Below are 18,533 nucleotides of genomic sequence, written 5' to 3'. Positions count from 1 at the left end.
ATCCTAGGCCTGATGTCTATCGTTAGCTCAATCGCAGAATTTCCTCGTTTGCTGTTCCTGTCCATAAATTTTTGCCAGTGCTTCTGTAATAAAAAGGTTTTTATTTCTCCTGTAACTTGCAAGCTGGTGACTTCCTTAGGAGCACCACTGTGTTGTTCACAAAGTTCTTTGCTGTTGCAAAGCTGGGAGAAGTGTGAGGTTCAGCTGATGAAGTTTCTCTCTTTAGGGGTGTCTGCTCAGCCGTCCTCTTCCTGGATCTCGGAGCTTTGTCTCTCCCTGTTTGCGGTGCCCCGACAAGGACTTGTGCCGACACATCCTCGGGAAGCTGAAACCACCAAAGGGTTTAATGGGTTTGAGACAAAATTCACCCAACTCATTCTGCGGTGGTGTACGGGAAAGAGTCGGTAGGGGAAGCCGCAGGACAGCCTGCAGCAAAGCTCAGGACTTGCTCCCTCGCCTCTGCCTTCTGCACGTCTCCTCGTCGGCCGCCTGTAAGCGAGACGCTTCACCAGCTGGCTTGTTTGAATTCAGCAAAGTTATGGCATGGAAGTTATCTGGTAGGAGTCGTTGCTAAACAGATGTAGTTGAAGCTTTGTATCTTCCGTTCTCTCTACGAGTTATTCTAATCTTGCCCTGTTGGTTTAGCCCATCAGTTTTCATGTTCTCTTCATCTATTAGTAGCAGAAGAAAGGGCCCCTTGATTCCAGTATTTCTTGCTGTAGTTCAGAGGTAGAGTTGGCTTTCCCTCTGACCTTTTATACTTTTACTTTGTGTTAAGTGGAACCCAAAACTGAATAGGATACTTTGTGTAAAGCTTGAGCAGCCCTTAACTTTCGAATTATTATACTGCATGCACTACTGCTTTGCAACATTCACAGGACTGTGGTGGTGTCAGACAGTTCACTTGCATTTAGCTCCTCAGGGGCCAGGCCTTCCTTTGGGCTGATAGTCTTGGCCAAAGCTGCAATGTTCAGTCCTTGCTGTGAAAGGCAGGAGGTGCTAGCTGGGCAGTTTGCTTTATTTTGTGCCTTTCTGGGGGCGAATCAAAGGGAGTGGGGGGATTGTGGGTGGGCTGGTTCTGCCACGTGGGGCAGGGGGCTGCTGCAGCAGAGGACCAGGTGAGCGAGGGCTGGGGGCCCCCCCCTAAAGTGCTGAAAATTCTCCGAGGGCACCACACTATCTTTAAAAGTGTAAGTACTGGGGTGAGGCGAGGCGGAGGCAAACCTCTGGTTTGCAGCTGGAGAGGGAGGGCTTGGAGTGACTGGTGCGTAAGAAAGCTTTGGAAACGACCCCTGTCTGCCCTCTCTGCTTCTAAAAGGCTTTTAGCATTGGAAACTAAAACCCACGTGGGGGCCCGGCTGCTGCCCACGCCCAGGGAGGTGCTCAGTGCTGCCACCCGGTGTGTAACGGCCGGCAGTGCAGCCGTGCCGCGGCGTGTGCCGCCCCGGGGGAGCTCAATGCTGCCCCCCTGTGTGTAACGGCCGGCAGTGCAGCCGTGCCGCGGCGTGTGCCGCCCCGGGGGAGCTCAATGCTGCCCCCCTGTGTGTAATGGCCGGCAGTGCTGCCGTGCCGCGGCGTGTGCCGCCCCGGGGGAGCTAATTTCTGCAGCCTAACTGCGCTGAATGCTCGAAAATTCTTAGGGGAAGAGCGGAGAGCTTGACTCGAGCGACGCTATGGATCCGGCGCCTGCGCCCTAGCCCGGCTCTGCTGGCGCCAGAGGGGCAGCGTCCCGGTGGTCGCTATGGATACGGCGCCTGCGTCCTAGCCCGGCTGTGCTCGCGACAGAGGGGCAGCGTCCCGGTGGTCGCTATGGATACGGCGCCTGCGCCCTAGCCCGGCTCGGCTGGCCCCCGGGGGGCAGCGTCCCGGTCATCGCTATGGATACGGCGCCTGCGCCGCAGCGGGTCCGGTCCCGCGCACGCGCCCTCCTCGCGGGCTTCGCCCCGCTTTTCTGGCCGGGGGGGCGGGCGCCGCGCTGAGCAGCTTTGGAGCCGGAGCTGTCGCGGAGAGCCCTGATTCGGTGCCTGACGCCGTTCTGTGCCCCAGGGTGCCTGCGAACCGCCGTACTTTGGCGGGGCAAGGGGTCGTGACGCATTCGGGAAGCTTGCAGTGCGGTTTCCGGTGTCGCTGCCGGCCCGGGACTCCCAGGTGTGTTCCTTCCGGCGTCTGAAGGTGGTCTGGGGCCATCGGCAAGGCTTTTGGGGGTGACGGAGGAGGTCTGGGGGCACCTAAAAGGGTCTGGGTAAAGTTCTCGTGGGTCCATCTGAAAGGATCAAGGGTCGTGGAGAGGCAGCTGGGCACCTCCGACGGACCCTTTGGGAGGTCTCTGCAGGCTCCCGTGGGAGCTGGGGGTGTCTCGGGGTGGGTTTTGGTTTGGGTTTGTGCTGCAAACAGCGTTGATAATGACTTAGAGAAAGACACACAAGAGACTCAGTAAGTCTCTTGTATCGTGCTTCTATTCTGGCGCCTGACACAGGTAGGATCATTTCAAAAGAGCTGTGTGTCTTCAGAGAGGTTTGGGCAAACTTTTATACAAAAAGTTATCTGTCTATAATGACAGAGGTCCAGATGCTGCCTATCTATACAAAGCTTATCTATCTAAAAGAGCAGAAGTACACATATCATGCAGGTGTCCTTTATCGTATACAAAAGAGCATCTTGTCCAAGACTAACAGAAGTGAATCACTGACAAATCCTGTTATTCCTTCTCTATCCAAAGGCTGTCTGCCAGCCCCTCTCCCCCTCCCTGCGTTCCAGCATTTCAGCTAACAAGCGGAAAATTCTTATCAACTCTGTGGTTCTGTTAATGAGACTTTTCTGTTCATCAATTCCCCCCTTTCTCACAGCCAACAGTATATTCCTATACTATATTTTCTTAAGTCAAACTTTGGACCCAGGCTTTCTGAGCTATCTTTCCCATGCTGACACTTGTGGAAGTTACTCTCGGATGTAGTCACCCAGTCTGATGCCCCCCAAGTCCAATTCATTGAGGCTTCCCCAAATAAAGGGGTCCTCATTTGGCCTCGAGGAAGTTCAGTGCATATCCAACAGTTAGAGAGATTAGTTTGCAAAGCCAATTCTTGCCTAACGTGTAAGTACATATTGCCTTCCCATCCCTCAATTTCCTTGCTGTGCTGCAAAGATTTTGAGGGGAATTTCTAGGTATTAACTACAGCCAGGGCAATCCTTCAAGTGCCCTAGGAATGCAGTGAAAACCTTTTGGGAATTGTTCCTGCTCTGGTACTCCTCAAGCTATGAGGAGCTCTTCAGGGCAGCTCCAAGGTTAGGTTTGGATTCTCCTGGAGTCTCACACAGAACGAGTCTCACGATTCCAGTGGTCTAATTTCATAGCTGCATTTTCTTCTCTCTGCCTAGGTGACAGGACGACCTCACTAATGAAGAGAGATAGCCTGAGCTCTGCAGGAACCTTGAACCCAAGCAGCCAGTGCCTTCTGTGAGTACAAGCTGTCCTTGTTCAACGTGGAGGTAGTTGAGAGCTGAAGCCAGACCACACCGTAATTCCCTCAGCTTCCTCTTCTGCACATTAAACAGTCCCAGTTCCTTCAGCCACTCCTCCTAAGGCTTGTTATCCAGACCCCTCACCAGATTTGTGGCCCTTCTCTGGACTCACTCTCTCACAAGGGGTGTCCTGGGGAACAGCACTTGTGCCCGGCCGGCCACCGGCTGGGTTTAACTCTGTTCCCCACCGCTCTTGGGGCCCAGCCATCCATCCTGTTCTGCTGTCCAGCAGTCCCTTTGAAAAAAAATCCATCTGAAAAAAGAAGTAGCAGAGAAGGAAAGCTGAAGCTGCAAAGATTGCAGTCCCCTCAGTTCTGGTTGTAGCCAGGTGGGGGTTGGTCTCTTCTCCCAGGCAAGCAGCACCAGAGCAAGAGGACACAGTCTCAAGCTGTGCCAGGGGAGGTTTAGGCTGAATGTTAGGAAGTGGTTTACAGCTTGGCCAAAGACTCTTCTGATCCCTGTCTTCTGGTCGTGACCAGCAGCGTGCACGGGTGGCCAAGAAGGCCACTGGCAACCTGGCCAATATCAGGATCAGAGTGGCCAGCAGGAGCAGGGAGGTCATTCTGCCCCTGCACTTGGCACTGGTTAGGGCACACCTTGAGTCCCCTGTCCAGTTCTGGGCCCCTCCGTTTAAGCAAGACGTTGAGTTGCTGGAAGGTGTCCGGAGAAGGGCAACAAAGCTGGGGAGGGGTTTGGAGCACAGGCCTGTGAGGAGAGGCTGAGGGAGCTGGGGTTGCTTAGCCTGGAGAAGAGGAGGCTCAGGGGAGACCTTCTTGCTTTCTACGACTCCCTGAAGGGAGGTTGTAGCCAGGTGGGGGTTGGTCTCTTCTTCCAGGCAAGCAGCACCAGAACAAGAGGACACAGTCTCAAGCTGTGCCAGGGGAGGTTTAGGCTAGAGGTTAGGAAGAGGTTCTGCACAGAGAGAGTGATTGCCCATTGGAATGGGCTGCCCAGGGAGGTGGTGGAGTCACCATCTTTGGAGGTGTTCAGGAGGAGACTGGGTAGGGTGCTTGGTTGCATGGTTTAGTTGATTAGGTGGTGTTGGATGATAGGTTGGACACGATGATCTTGAAGGTCTCTTCCAACCTGGTCCGGTCCATTCCATTCCAATCAACTAAACCACGGCACTGAGTGCCTCATCCAGTCTCTTTCTAAACACTTCCAGTGATGGTGACTCCACCACCTCCCTGGGCAGCACATTCCAAAGGCCAATCTCTCTTTCAACCTGCTCTATTCTATTCTATGAAGACCTTCTTCCTAACATCCAGGTTTAATTGGTGAGAGCAACAGACTTGGTTGCTGCCACCCGCTGCTAAGGGGTCTGAGTGGCCCCCAAATGGGGTTTGGAGGCAGGTAGAGGTTTCTTTTGGCAGGTGAAGGGGTTTTGTGGGCATCTAGAAGGGGTGTGGAGCCCCCTGAAAGGGTCTGGGATAGTGTCAGGGGGTTCTGGGCTGGTCCACCAGCGGGTCTGGGGACATTAGAAGCGTCTGGGGGTACCTAAAACGGAGCTGGGCGTATCAGATGGGGGGTTTGGGTGCCTCCAAAGGGGTTTTGTGGGCATCTAAGTTGGGGAATCTGGGGGGGTCCTGAAGGAGTTGGGGGGTTCTCCTCAAGCTATGAGCAGACACATAGACAGTTGTTAAGGGACTTTCTTTGATCATTCCAGGTCTGGTGTGCTGGGACTGGCAGGATCTTCCTGAGCTGTCCACGTACAGTTTCTGTCGACACTCTTCAGCTCGTACATCCGGTTTGCTGACAGAGGGTGTGGGGTTTGTGGGGCCCGGCAGCGAGACTTTTCCAAAGAGGAGCTCTTCAGGGCAGCTCCAAGGTTAGGTTTGGAGTCTCCTGGAGTCGCACACAGAACGAGTCTCACGATTCCAGTGGTCTAATTTCATAGCTGCATTTTCTTCTCTCTGCCTAGGTGACAGGACGACCTCACTAATGAAGAGAGATAGCCTGAGCTCTGCAGGAACCTTGAACCCAAGCAGCCAGTGCCTTCTGTGAGTACAAGCTGTCCTTGCTCAACGTGGAACTAGTTGAGAGCTGAAGCCAGACCACACCATAATTCCCTCAGCTTCCTCTTCTGCAGATTAAACAGTCCCAGTTCCTTCAGCCACTCCTCCTAAGGCTTGTTATCCAGACCCCTCACCAGCTTTGTGGCCCTTCTCTGGACTCACTCTCTCACAAGGGGTGTCCTGGGGAACACCACTTGTGCCCGGCCGGCCACCGGCTGGGTTTAACTCTGTTCCCCACCGCTCTCGGGGCCCAGCCATCCATCCTGTTCCGCTGTCCAGCAGTCCCTTTGAAAAAAAATCCATCTGAAAAAAGAAGTAGCAGAGAAGGAAAGTTGAAGCTGCAAAGATTGCAGTCCCCTCAGTTCTTGTGGTACCCGCTGTGAGATCCTAAGCCACCTGAACTGAGCCGGTCAGGCAGCCAAGCTAGTGCAGCAGTGTCTTCTGGAGAGTTGATAGGAGCCAGTTCTGTGGGGTTTGTTGAAGTGAGTGGCCAGTCGTTCTACATGAACAATTGTCTTAGTGCTAGCAAGTAGGAGGCTCTGAAGTGTGGTACTTTGAATGCTCCATTCATACTTGCCCTTCAGGAGGAGCCAGCTCTTTCATTGAAGGATCTTCCTGAGGTGTCCAAGTACAATTTCCGTTGACACTTTTCAGCTCTTACATCCAGGTTGCTGACAGAGGATGTTGGGTTTGTGGGCCCTGGCAGCGACAGTTTTCCAAAGAGGAGCTCTAAGGCCAGCTGCAAGGTTAGGTTTGGATTCTCCTGGGGTGCCTGTGCTTGAAAGCCCCCCAGAGGCCGTGCAGAGTGGTGCTCGCAGTAGCTCTGTGCAAGTCTGCCATGGGCTCAGGAGGCCAGTATCTAGAGAGAGGGAAGGACAGAGACACTTCTAAGACAGTTTTAAAGAAATAATTATGAGAAGAGGCAAATTAATTCTGGGGACTCATGTGATATGTCTGTTTAAGAGAAAAAAAAATGAAGGAGGTTTCTGACCATAACCAGGCTGACAAAGCACAGTAATGTGGTTTCCTATGGGATTCAACTCCTCCTGCATTGCACAGGACACTTCAACAGCTGTCCTGACAAGCTATAAGTAATGAACTTAATCCACCCTGTGCGAGCAATGGGGCAAAAGATTACAAAATCCATGTATGCAATTGAGACGTGTTACGTTGGGACGCCCAGGATACAGCTCATCAAGCTCTCCTAGTTTTTAGACGCAAGATGGAAGAAGGAAGGGGGAAGACAGAGCAGAAGGTCTATTTAAATATGAAACTCCTAGGCTGAAAGAAAAGAAAAACATTTTAAAGAGCACTCAGTGAGACTCTGTCACCAGCATAGCTAATCACAGAATCACTGAGTGTTAGGGGTTGGAAGGGACCCCAAAATAGCATCCGGTCCAACCCCTGTGCCAGTGCAGGATCACCTGGGGCAGGTTTTGAATGTCTCCAGAGACTCCACTAACTCTCTGGGCAGCCTGCTCCAGGGCTCTGGCACACACAGTGAAAAGGTTTTCCCTTCTGTTCCTGTGGAACTTCCTCCTTTTATTCGTCGGACACAGCGAAGCCGCTGGGTCGTGTTGCTGCGGCAAGGTGACCCACCCTGTAGTTGAGGGCCTGGGTCTCTGCCTTCATGGCAGCCTGTTCCCTTGGCACCCTGTCAGCTTAACAGCCTTGTACTCGGGGCCTGTGTGACGAGTTGTGGAGCCCTCCATCCCCCTTCTGTCCCCAGCAGCAGCCCAAGGTCCCTGTAAGCAGGGCTGGGGAGGCTGCTTTAGGCAGCTAACAGGAACCAACCTTGCCTGGCCCTTAGGGGGCTGAGGTCAGTCCCTGGGCTCCTGAAGAGGTGGTGTTGCGCTGCTGCCATGAGGGCCGGCCCGTAGGTGGGGCACGGGCCAGAGCCTGTGGCTCTCTGTGGGGCTTTTTGGGAGTGCTGCTGAGGCCTCACTCTGTCCTGTTGGCATCCTTTGTCAGGGTAGCCAGATCCTAGGCCTGATGTCTATCGTTAGCTCAATCGCAGAATTTCCTCGTCTGCTGTTCCTGTCCGTAAATTTTTGCCAGTGCTTCTGTAATAAAAAGGTTTTTATTTCTCCTGTAACTTGCAAGCTGGTGACCTCCTTAGGAGCACCACTGTGTTGTTCACAAAGTTCTTTGCTGTTGCAAAGCTGGGAGAAGTGTGAGGTTCAGCTGATGAAGTTTCTCTCTTTAGAAGTGTCTGCTCAGCCGTCCTCTTCCTGGATCTCGGAGCTTTGTCTCTCCCTGTTTGCGGTGCCCCGACAAGGACTTGTGCCGACACATCCTCGGGAAGCTGAAACCACCAAAGGGTTTAATGGGTTTGAGACAAAATTCACCCAACTCATTCTGCGGTGGTGTACGGGAAAGAGTCGGTAGGGGAAGCCGCAGGACAGCCTGCAGCAAAGCTCAGGACTTGCTCCCTCGCCTCTGCCTTCTGCACGGCTCCTCGTCGGCCGCCTGTAAGCGAGACGCTTCACCAGCTGGCTTGTTTGAATTCAGCAAAGTTATGGCATGGAAGTTATCTGGTAGGAGTCGTTGCTAAACAGATGTAGTTGAAGCTTTGTATCTTCCGTTCTCTCTACTAGTTATTCTAATCTTGCCCTGTTGGTTTAGCCCATCAGTTTTCATGTTCTCTTCATCTATTAGTAGCAGAAGAAAGGGCCCCTTGATTCCAGTATTTCTTGCTGTAGTTCAGAGGTAGAGTTGGCTTTCCCTCTGACCTTTTATACTTTTACTTTGTGTTAAGTGGAACCCAAAACTGAATAGGATACTTTGTGTAAAGCTTGAGCAGCCCTTAACTTTCGAATTATTATACTGCATGCACTACTGCTTTGCAACATTCACAGGACTGTGGTGGTGTCAGACAGTTCACTTGCATTTAGCTCCTCAGGGGCCAGGCCTTCCTTTGGGCTGATAGTCTTGGCCAAAGCTGCAATGTTCAGTCCTTGCTGTGAAAGGCAGGAGGTGCTGGCTGGGCAGTTTGCTTTATTTTGTGCCTTTTTGGGGGTGAATCAAAGGGAGTGGGGGGATTGTGGGTGGGCTGGTTCTGCCACGTGGGGCAGGGGGCTGCTGCAGCAGAGGAGCAGGTGAGCGAGGGCTGGGGTCCCCCCCTAAAGTGCTGAAAATTCTCCGAGGGCACCACAATATCTTTAAAAGTGTAAGTACTGGGGTGAGGCGAGGCGGAGGCAAACCTCTGGTTTGCAGCTGGAGAGGGAGAGCTTGGAGTGACTGGTGCGTAAGAAAGCTTTGGAAACGACCCCTGTCTGCCCTCTCTGCTTCTAAAAGGCTTTTAGCATTGGAAACTAAAACCCACGTGGGGGCCCGGCTGCTGCCCACGCCCAGGGAGGTGCTCAGTGCTGCCACCCGGTGTGTAACGGCCGGCAGTGCAGCCGTGCCGCGGCGTGTGCCGCCCCGGGGGAGCTCAATGCTGCCACCCGGTGTGTAACGGCCGGCAGTGCAGCCGTACCGCGGCGTGTGCCGCCCCGGGGGAGCTCAATGCTGCCACCCTGTGCGTAATGGCCGGCAGTGGAGCCGTGCAGCGGCGTGTGCCGCCCCGGGGGAGCTCAATGCTGCCACCCTGTGCGTAATGGCCGGCAGTGCAGCCGTGCCGCGGCGTGTGCCGCCCCGTGGGAGCTCAATGCTGCCACCCTGTGTGTAATGGCCGGCAGTGCAGCCGTACCGCGGCGTATAGCGCCCCGTGGGAGCTCAGTGCTCAACCCTGTGTGTAATGGCCGGCAGTGCTGCCGTGCCGCGGCGTGTGCCGCCCCGGGGGAGCTAATTTCTGCAGCCTAACTGCGCTGAATGCTCGAAAATTCTTAGGGGGAGAGCGGAGAGCTTGACTCGAGCGTCGCTATGGATCCGGCGCCTGCGCCGTAGCCCGGATCTGCTTCCCAGTCGCTTCCAGTTCTCTGCCAGTCCTTTGGTGGGAGGAAACTGTTGGGACCGGGAGGGCACCGGGAGGAGGCCATTACTGTGTAGTTTGGTAATACCGACGGCTGCAGCTGGTGCTGAGCTAAACAGAATGATCACAGAAGGCTTTTGTTCTGAAGCCAGAGCTGCCTGCTGGCGGAACGAACGTTTTTCTGACAGCTCTTGGAGGAACATTTCTGTACAGGTGATCCCCAGGGCTCCTCAGCTGCTCAGAACTCAACGTGTTGTCTTGGAGGGGAATAAAACCCATGAAAAGCTGAGAGTGAGGTGACAACGCAGGCACCGCCCCCCCCGGCGTGTCACCGTCCCCCCCGGCGTGGCACCACCCCCCCAGCGTGGCACCGCCCCCTCAGCGTGTCACCGCCCCCCTCCAGCGTGTCACCGCCCCCCTCCAGCGTGGCACCGCCCCCCCAGCGTGTCACCGCCCCCCCCAGCGTGTCACCGCCCCCTCAGCGTGTCACCGCCCCCCCAGCGTGGCACCGCCCCCCCAGCGTGGCACCGCCCCCCCCAGCGTGTCACCGCCCCCCTCCAGCGTGTCACCGCCCCCCTCCAGCGTGTCACCGCCCCCCTCCAGCGTGTCACCGCCCCCCTCCAGCGTGTCACCGCCCCCCTCCAGCGTGTCACCGCCCCCCTCCAGCGTGTCACCGCCCCCCTCCAGCGTGTCACCGCCCCCCTCCAGCGTGTCACCGCCCCCCTCCAGCGTGTCACCGCCCCCCTCCAGCGTGTCACCGCCCCCCTCCAGCGTGTCACCGCCCCCCTCCAGCGTGTCACCGCCCCCCTCCAGCGTGTCACCGCCCCCCAGCCTGAACCCCACCCCCCAGCATGGCACCGCCCTCAACAACATGGCGCCAGATGCTTTCAGGGTTGTGGCTCGTAGAGGTTGCAGCTCTTCTGCTGTGTCCCAGGTCAGTGCCAGTCTCTGCTGCTTTGTGGGGTTTCTCTATAGCAGCCGCTGGAGGTGCGCGGGGCTTGGGGGGGTGGCCACCGGCGGGGCAGCTCGGGGCTTTTGGGGGGGGGGGGGGGGGCGTGTCCGGGCTTGGCCGGTGGGGCTCTGCGGGGGTGGCGGCTGCTGCCTCAACCGTACCCAGAGGCCCCGTGGGAGCTCAATGCTGCCACCCTGTGTGTAATGGCCGGCAGTGCAGCCGTGCCGCGGCGTGTGCCGCCCCGGGAGAGCTCAATGCTGCCACCCGGTGTGTAATGGCCGGCAGTGCAGCCGTCCCGCGGCGTGTGCCGCCCCGTGGGAGCTCAATGCTGCCACCCGGTGTGTAATGGCCGGCAGTGCAGCCGTGCCGCGGCGTGTGCCGCCCCGGGGGAGCTAATTTCTGCAGCCCAACTGCGCTGAATGCTCGAAAATTCTTAGGGGAAGAGCGGAGGGCGGAGAGCTTGACTCGAGCGCCGCTATGGATCCGGCGCCTGCGCCCTAGCCCGGCTCTGCTGGCGCCACAGGGGCAGCGTCCCGGTGGTCCCTATGGATACGGCGCCTGCGCCGCAGCGGGTCCCGTCCCGGTGTCGCTGCCGGCCCGGGACTCCCAGGTGTGTTCCTTCCGGCGTCTGAAGGTGGTCTGGGGCCATCGGCAGGGCTTTTGGGGGTGACGGAGGAGGTCTTGGGGACACCTAAAAGGGTCTGGGGATACGTAAAGTTCTGGTGGGGCCATCTGAAAGGGTCAAGGGTCGTGGAGAGGCAGCTGGGCACCTCCGACGGTCCCTTGGGGAGGTCTCTGCAGGCTCCCGTGGGAGCTGGGGGTGTCTCGGGGTGGGTTTGGGTATGGGTTTGTGCTGCAAACAGCGTTGATAATGACTTAGAGAAAGACACACAAGAGACTCAGTAAGTCTCTTGTATCGTGCTTCTATTCTGGCGCCTGACACAGGTAGGATCATTTCAAAAGAGCTGTGTGTCTTCAGAGAGGTTTGGGCAAACTTTTATACAAAAAGTTATCTGTCTATAATGACAGAGGTCCAGATGCTGCCTATCTATACAAAGCTTATCTATCTAAAAGAGCAGAAGTACACATATCATGCAGGTGTCCTTTATCGTATACAAAGGAGCATCTTGTCCAAGACTAACAGAAGTGAATCACTGACAAATCCTGTTATTCCTTCTCTATCCAAAGGCTGTCTGCCAACCCCTCTCCCCCTCCCTGCGTTCCAGCATTTCAGCTAACAAGCGGAAAATTCTTATCAACTCTGTGGTTCTGTTAATGAGACTTTTCTGTTCGTCAATTCCCCCCTTTCTCACAGCCAACAGTATATTCCTATACTATATTTTCTTAAGTCAAACTTTGGACCCAGGCTTTCTGAGCTATCTTTCCCATGCTGACACTTGTGGAAGTTACTCTCGGATGTAGTCACCCAGTCTGATGGCCCCCAAGTCCAATTCATTGAGGCTTCCCCAAATAAAGGGGTCCTCATTTGGCCTCAAGGAAGTTCAGTGCATATCCAACAGTTAGAGAGATTAGTTTGCAAAGCCAATTCTTGCCTAACGTGTAAGTACATATTGCCTTCCCATCCCTCAATTTCCTTGCTGTGCTGCAAAGATTTTGAGGGGAATTTCTAGGTATTAACTACAGCCAGGGCAATCCTTCAAGTGCCCTAGGAATGCAGTGAAAACCTTTTGGGAATTGTTCCTGCTCTGTTACTCCTCAAGCTATGAGGAGCTCTTCAGGGCAGCTCCAAGGTTAGGTTTGGATTCTCCTGGAGTCGCACACAGAACGAGTCTCACGATTCCAGTGGTCTAATTTCATAGCTGCATTTTCTTCTCTCTGCCTAGGTGACAGGACGACCTCACTAATGAAGAGAGATAGCCTGAGCTCTGCAGGAACCTTGAACCCAAGCAGCCAGTGCCTTCTGTGAGTACAAGCTGTCCTTGTTCAACGTGGAACTAGTTGAGAGCTGAAGCCAGACCATACCTTAATTCCCTCAGCTTCCTCTTCTGCAGATTAAACAGTCCCAGTTCCTTCAGCCACTCCTCGTAAGACTTGTTATCCAGACCCCTCACCAGCTTTGTGGCCCTTCTCTGGACTCACTCTCTCACAAGGGGTGTCCTGGGGAACACTACTTGTGCCCGGCCGGCCACCGGCTGGGTTTAACTCTGTTCCCCACCGCTCTTGGGGCCCAGCCATCCATCCTGTTCTGCTGTCCAGCAGTCCCTTTGAAAAAAAATCCATCTGAAAAAAGAAGTAGCAGAGAAGGAAAGCTGAAGCTGCAAAGATTGCAATCCCCTCAGTTCTGGTTGTAGCCAGGTGGGGGTTGGTCTCTTCTCCCAGGCAAGCAGCACCAGAGCAAGAGGGCACAGTCTCAAGCTGTGCCAGGGGAGGTTTAGGCTGAATGTTAGGAAGAGGTTTACAGCTTGGCCAAAGACTCTTCTGATCCCTGTCTTCTGGTCGTGACCAGCAGCGTGCACGGGTGGCCAAGAAGGCCACTGGCAACCTGGCCAATATCAGGATCAGAGTGGCCAGCAGGAGCAGGGAGGTCATTCTGCCCCTGCACTTGGCACTGGTTAGGGCACACCTTGAGTCCCGTGTCCAGTTCTGGGCCCCTCCGTTTAAGCAAGACGTTGAGTTGCTGGAAGGTGTCCGGAGAAGGGCAACAAAGCTGGGGCGGGGTTTGGAGCACAGGCCTGTGAGGAGAGGCTGAGGGAGCTGGGGTTGCTTAGCCTGGAGAAGAGGAGGCTCAGGGGAGACCTTCTTGCTTTCTACGACTCCCTGAAGGGAGGTTGTAGCCAGGTGGGGGTTGGTCTCTTCTTCCAGGCAAGCAGCACCAGAACAAGAGGACACAGTCTCAAGCTGTGCCAGGGGAGGTTTAGGCTAGAGGTTAGGAAGAGGTTCTGCACAGAGAGAGTGATTGCCCATTGGAATGGGCTGCCCAGGGAGGTGGTGGAGTCACCATCTTTGGAGGTGTTCAGGAGGAGACTGGGTAGGGTGCTTGGTTGCATGGTTTAGTTGATTAGGTGGTGTTGGATGATAGGTTGGACACGATGATCTTGAAGGTCTCTTCCAACCTGGTCCGGTCCATTCCATTCCAATCAACTAAACCACGGCACTGAGTGCCTCATCCAGTCTCTTTCTAAACACTTCCAGTGATGGCGACTCCACCACCTCCCTGGGCAGCACATTCCAAAGGCCAATCTCTCTTTCAACCTGCTCTATTCTATTCTATGAAGACCTTCTTCCTAACATCCAGGTTTAATTGGTGAGAGCAACAGACTTGGTTGCTGCCACCCGCTGCTAAGGGGTCTGAGTGGCCCCCAAATGGGGTTTGGAGGCAGGTAGAGGTTTCTTTTGGCAGGTGAAGGGGTTTTGTGGGCATCTAGAAGGGGTGTGGAGCCCCCTGAAAGGGTCTGGGATAGTGTCAGGGGGTTCTGGGCTGGTCTACCAGCGGGTCTGGGGACATTAGAAGCGTCTGGGGGTGCCTAAAACGGAGCTGGGCGTATCAGATGGGGGCTTTGGGTGCCTCCAAAGGGGTTTTGTGGGCATCTAAGTTGGGGAATCTGGGGGGGTCCTGAAGGAGTTGGGGGGTTCTCCTCAAGCTATGAGCAGACACACAGACAGTTGTTAAGGGACTTTCTTTGATCATTCCAGGTCTGGTGTGCTGGGACTGGCAGGATCTTCCTGAGCTGTCCACGTACAGTTTCTGTCGACACTCTTCAGCTCGTACATCCGGTTTGCTGACAGAGGGTGTGGGGTTTGTGGGGCCCGGCAGCGAGAGTTTTCCAAAGAGGAGCTCTTCAGGGCAGCTCCAAGGTTAGGTTTGGATTCTCCTGGAGTCGCACACAGAACGAGTCTCACGATTCCAGTGGTCTAATTTCATAGCTGCATTTTCTTCTCTCTGCCTAGGTGACAGGACGACCTCACTAATGAAGAGAGATAGCCTGAGCTCTGCAGGAACCTTGAACCCAAGCAGCCAGTGCCTTCTGTGAGTACAAGCTGTCCTCGCTCAACGTGGAACCAGTTGAGAGCTGAAGCCAGACCACACCGTAATTCCCTCAGCTTCCTCTTCTGCAGATTAAACAGTCCCAGTTCCTTCAGCCACTCCTCCTAAGGCTTGTTATCCAGACCCCTCACCAGCTTTGTGGCCCTTCTCTGGACTCACTCTCTCACAAGGGGTGTCCTGGGGAACAGCACTTGTGCCCGGCCGGCCACCGGCTGGGTTTAACTCTGTTCCCCACCGCTCTCGGGGCCCAGCCATCCATCCTGTTCTGCTGTCCAGCAGTCCCTTTGAAAAAAAATCCATCTGAAAAAAGAAGTAGCAGAGAAGGAAAGTTGAAGCTGCAAAGATTGCAGTCCCCTCAGTTCTTGTGGTACCCGCTGTGAGATCCTAAGCCACCTGAACTGAGCCGGTCAGGCAGCCAAGCTAGTGCAGCAGTGTCTTCTGGAGAGTTGATAGGAGCCAGTTCTGTGGGGTTTGTTGAAGTGAGTGGCCAGTCGTTCTACATGAACAATTGTCTTAGTGCTAGCAAGCAGGAGGCTCTGAAGTGTGGTACTTTGAGAGCTCCATTCATACTTGCCCTTCAGGAGGAGCCAGCTCTTTCATTGAAGGATCTTCCTGAGGTGTCCAAGTACAATTTCCGTTGACACTTTTCAGCTCTTACATCCAGGTTGCTGACAGAGGATGTTGGGTTTGTGGGCCCTGGCAGCGACAGTTTTCCAAAGAGGAGCTCTAAGGCCAGCTGCAAGGTTAGGTTTGGATTCTCCTGGGGTGCCTGTGCTTGAAAGCCCCCCAGAGGCCGTGCAGAGTGGTGCTCGCAGTAGCTCTGTGCAAGTCTGCCATGGGCTCAGGAGGCCAGTATCTAGAGAGAGGGAAGGACAGAGACACTTCTAAGACAGTTTTAAAGAAATAATTATGAGAAGAGGCAAATTAATTCTGGGGACTCATGTGATATATCTGTTTAAGAGAAAAAAAAATGAAGGAGGTTTCTGACCATAACCAGGCTGACAAAGCACAGTAATGTGGTTTCCTATGGGATTCAACTCCTCCTGCATTGCACAGGACACTTCAACAGCTGTCCTGACAAGCTCTAAGTAATGAACTTAATCCACCCTGTGCAAGCAATGGGGCAAAAGATTACAAAATCCATGTATGCAATTGAGATGTGTTACGTTGGGACGCCCAGGATACAGCTCATCAAGCTCTCCTAGTTTTTAGACGCAAGATGGAAGAAGGAAGGGGGAAGACAGAGCAGAAGGTCTATTTAAATATGAAACTCCTAGGCTGAAAGAAAAGAAAAACATTTTAAAGAGCACTCAGTGAGACTCTGTCACCAGCATAGCTAATCACAGAATCACTGAGTGTTAGGGGTTGGAAGGGACCCCAAAATAGCATCCGGTCCAACCCCTGTGCCAGTGCAGGATCACCTGGGGCAGGTTTTGAATGTCTCCAGAGACTCCACTAACTCTCTGGGCAGCCTGCTCCAGGGCTCTGGCACACACAGTGAAAAGGTTTTCCCTTCTGTTCCTGTGGAACTTCCTCCTTTTATTCGTCGGACACAGCGAAGCCGCTCGGTCGTGTTGCTGCGGCAAGGTGACCCACCCTGTAGTTGAGGGCCTGGGTCTCTGCCTTCATGGCAGCCTGTTCCCTTGGCACCCTGTCAGCTTAACAGCCCTGTACTCGGGGCCTGTGTGACGAGTTGTGGAGCCCTCCATCCCCCTTCTGTCCCCAGCAGCAGCCCAAGGTCCCTGTAAGCAGGGCTGGGGAGGCTGCTTTAGGCAGCTAACAGGAACCAACCTTGCCTGGCCCTTAGGGGGCTGAGGTCAGTCCCTGGGCTCCTGAAGAGGTGGTGTTGCGCTGCTGCCATGAGGGCCGGCCCGTAGGTGGGGCACGGGCCAGAGCCTGTGGCTCTCTGTGGGGCTTTTTGGGAGTGCTGCTGAGGCCTCACTCTGTCCTGTTGGCATCCTTTGTCAGGGTAGCCAGATCCTAGGCCTGATGTCTATCGTTAGCTCAATCGCAGAATTTCCTCGTTTGCTGTTCCTGTCCATAAATTTTTGCCAGTGCTTCTGTAATAAAAAGGTTTTTATTTCTCCTGTAACTTGCAAGCTGGTGACTTCCTTAGGAGCACCACTGTGTTGTTCACAAAGTTCTTTGCTGTTGCAAAGCTGGGAGAAGTGTGAGGTTCAGCTGATGAAGTTTCTCTCTTTAGGGGTGTCTGCTCAGCCGTCCTCTTCCTGGATCTCGGAGCTTTGTCTCTCCCTGTTTGCGGTGCCCCGACAAGGACTTGTGCCGACACATCCTCGGGAAGCTGAAACCACCAAAGGGTTTAATGGGTTTGAGACAAAATTCACCCAACTCATTCTGCGGTGGTGTACGGGAAAGAGTCGGTAGGGGAAGCCGCAGGACAGCCTGCAGCAAAGCTCAGGACTTGCTCCCTCGCCTCTGCCTTCTGCACGTCTCCTCGTCGGCCGCCTGTAAGCGAGACGCTTCACCAGCTGGCTTGTTTGAATTCAGCAAAGTTATGGCATGGAAGTTATCTGGTAGGAGTCGTTGCTAAACAGATGTAGTTGAAGCTTTGTATCTTCCGTTCTCTCTACGAGTTATTCTAATCTTGCCCTGTTGGTTTAGCCCATCAGTTTTCATGTTCTCTTCATCTATTAGTAGCAGAAGAAAGGGCCCCTTGATTCCAGTATTTCTTGCTGTAGTTCAGAGGTAGAGTTGGCTTTCCCTCTGACCTTTTATACTTTTACTTTGTGTTAAGTGGAACCCAAAACTGAATAGGATACTTTGTGTAAAGCTTGAGCAGCCCTTAACTTTCGAATTATTATACTGCATGCACTACTGCTTTGCAACATTCACAGGACTGTGGTGGTGTCAGACAGTTCACTTGCATTTAGCTCCTCAGGGGCCAGGCCTTCCTTTGGGCTGATAGTCTTGGCCAAAGCTGCAATGTTCAGTCCTTGCTGTGAAAGGCAGGAGGTGCTAGCTGGGCAGTTTGCTTTATTTTGTGCCTTTCTGGGGGCGAATCAAAGGGAGTGGGGGGATTGTGGGTGGGCTGGTTCTGCCACGTGGGGCAGGGGGCTGCTGCAGCAGAGGACCAGGTGAGCGAGGGCTGGGGGCCCCCCCCCTAAAGTGCTGAAAATTCTCCGAGGGCACCACACTATCTTTAAAAGTGTAAGTACTGGGGTGAGGCGAGGCGGAGGCAAACCTCTGGTTTGCAGCTGGAGAGGGAGGGCTTGGAGTGACTGGTGCGTAAGAAAGCTTTGGAAACGACCCCTGTCTGCCCTCTCTGCTTCTAAAAGGCTTTTAGCATTGGAAACTAAAACCCACGTGGGGGCCCGGCTGCTGCCCACGCCCAGGGAGGTGCTCAGTGCTGCCACCCGGTGTGTAACGGCCGGCAGTGCAGCCGTGCCGCGGCGTGTGCCGCCCCGGGGGAGCTCAATGCTGCCCCCCTGTGTGTAACGGCCGGCAGTGCAGCCGTGCCGCGGCGTGTGCCGCCCCGGGGGAGCTAATTTCTGCAGCCTAACTGCGCTGAATGCTCGAAAATTCTTAGGGGAAGAGCGGAGAGCTTGACTCGAGCGTCGCTATGGATCCGGCGCCTGCGCCCTAGCCCGGCTCTGCTGGCGCCAGAGGGGCAGCGTCCCGGTGGTCGCTATGGATACGGCGCCTGCGTCCTAGCCCGGCTGTGCTCGCGACAGAGGGGCAGCGTCCCGGTGGTCGCTATGGATACGGCGCCTGCGCCCTAGCCCGGCTCGGCTGGCCCCCGGGGGGCAGCGTCCCGGTGGTCGCTATGGATACGGCGCCTGCGCCCTAGCCCGGCTCGGCTGGCCCCCGGGGGGCAGCGTCCCGGTCATCGCTATGGATACGGCGCCTGCGCCGCAGCGGGTCCGGTCCCGCGCACGCGCCCTCCTCGCGGGCTTCGCCCCGCTTTTCTGGCCGGGGGGGCGGGCGCCGCGCTGAGCAGCTTTGGAGCCGGAGCTGTCGCGGAGAGCCCTGATTCGGTGCCTGACGCCGTTCTGTGCCCCAGGGTGCCTGCGAACCGCCGTACTTTGGCGGGGCAAGGGGTCGTGACGCATTCGGGAAGCTTGCAGTGCGGTTTCCGGTGTCGCTGCCGGCCCGGGACTCCCAGGTGTG

General features: G+C 55.1%; 2 long non-coding RNA genes across 2 annotated transcripts; both read left to right on the top strand.

Annotated features, from left to right (window-relative positions):
• Positions 1-1,930: 1,930 nt before the first annotated feature.
• Positions 1,931-5,343, top strand: LOC137451457 (uncharacterized). Its single transcript, XR_010989838.1, has 3 exons — positions 1,931-2,148; positions 3,376-3,454; positions 5,186-5,343. It is a non-coding gene; the product is annotated as an uncharacterized lncRNA (long non-coding RNA).
• A 4,957-nt stretch (positions 5,344-10,300) lies between these two features.
• On the top strand, positions 10,301-14,211 carry LOC137451456 (uncharacterized). The gene is made up of 3 exons (XR_010989837.1): positions 10,301-10,381; positions 12,244-12,322; positions 14,054-14,211. It is a non-coding gene; the product is annotated as an uncharacterized lncRNA (long non-coding RNA).
• Positions 14,212-18,533: the final 4,322 nt, after the last annotated feature.

The sequence above is a fragment of the Melanerpes formicivorus genome, unplaced genomic scaffold (assembly GCF_026170545.1).
Source record: "Melanerpes formicivorus ecotype bairdi unplaced genomic scaffold, bMelFor1.0.p_v2 SCAF_45, whole genome shotgun sequence".
Classification (NCBI taxonomy): domain Eukaryota; kingdom Metazoa; phylum Chordata; class Aves; order Piciformes; family Picidae; genus Melanerpes; species Melanerpes formicivorus.
The sequence above is the reverse complement of the archived record's forward strand: the minus strand, read 5'-3'. Positions and strand labels throughout refer to the sequence as shown.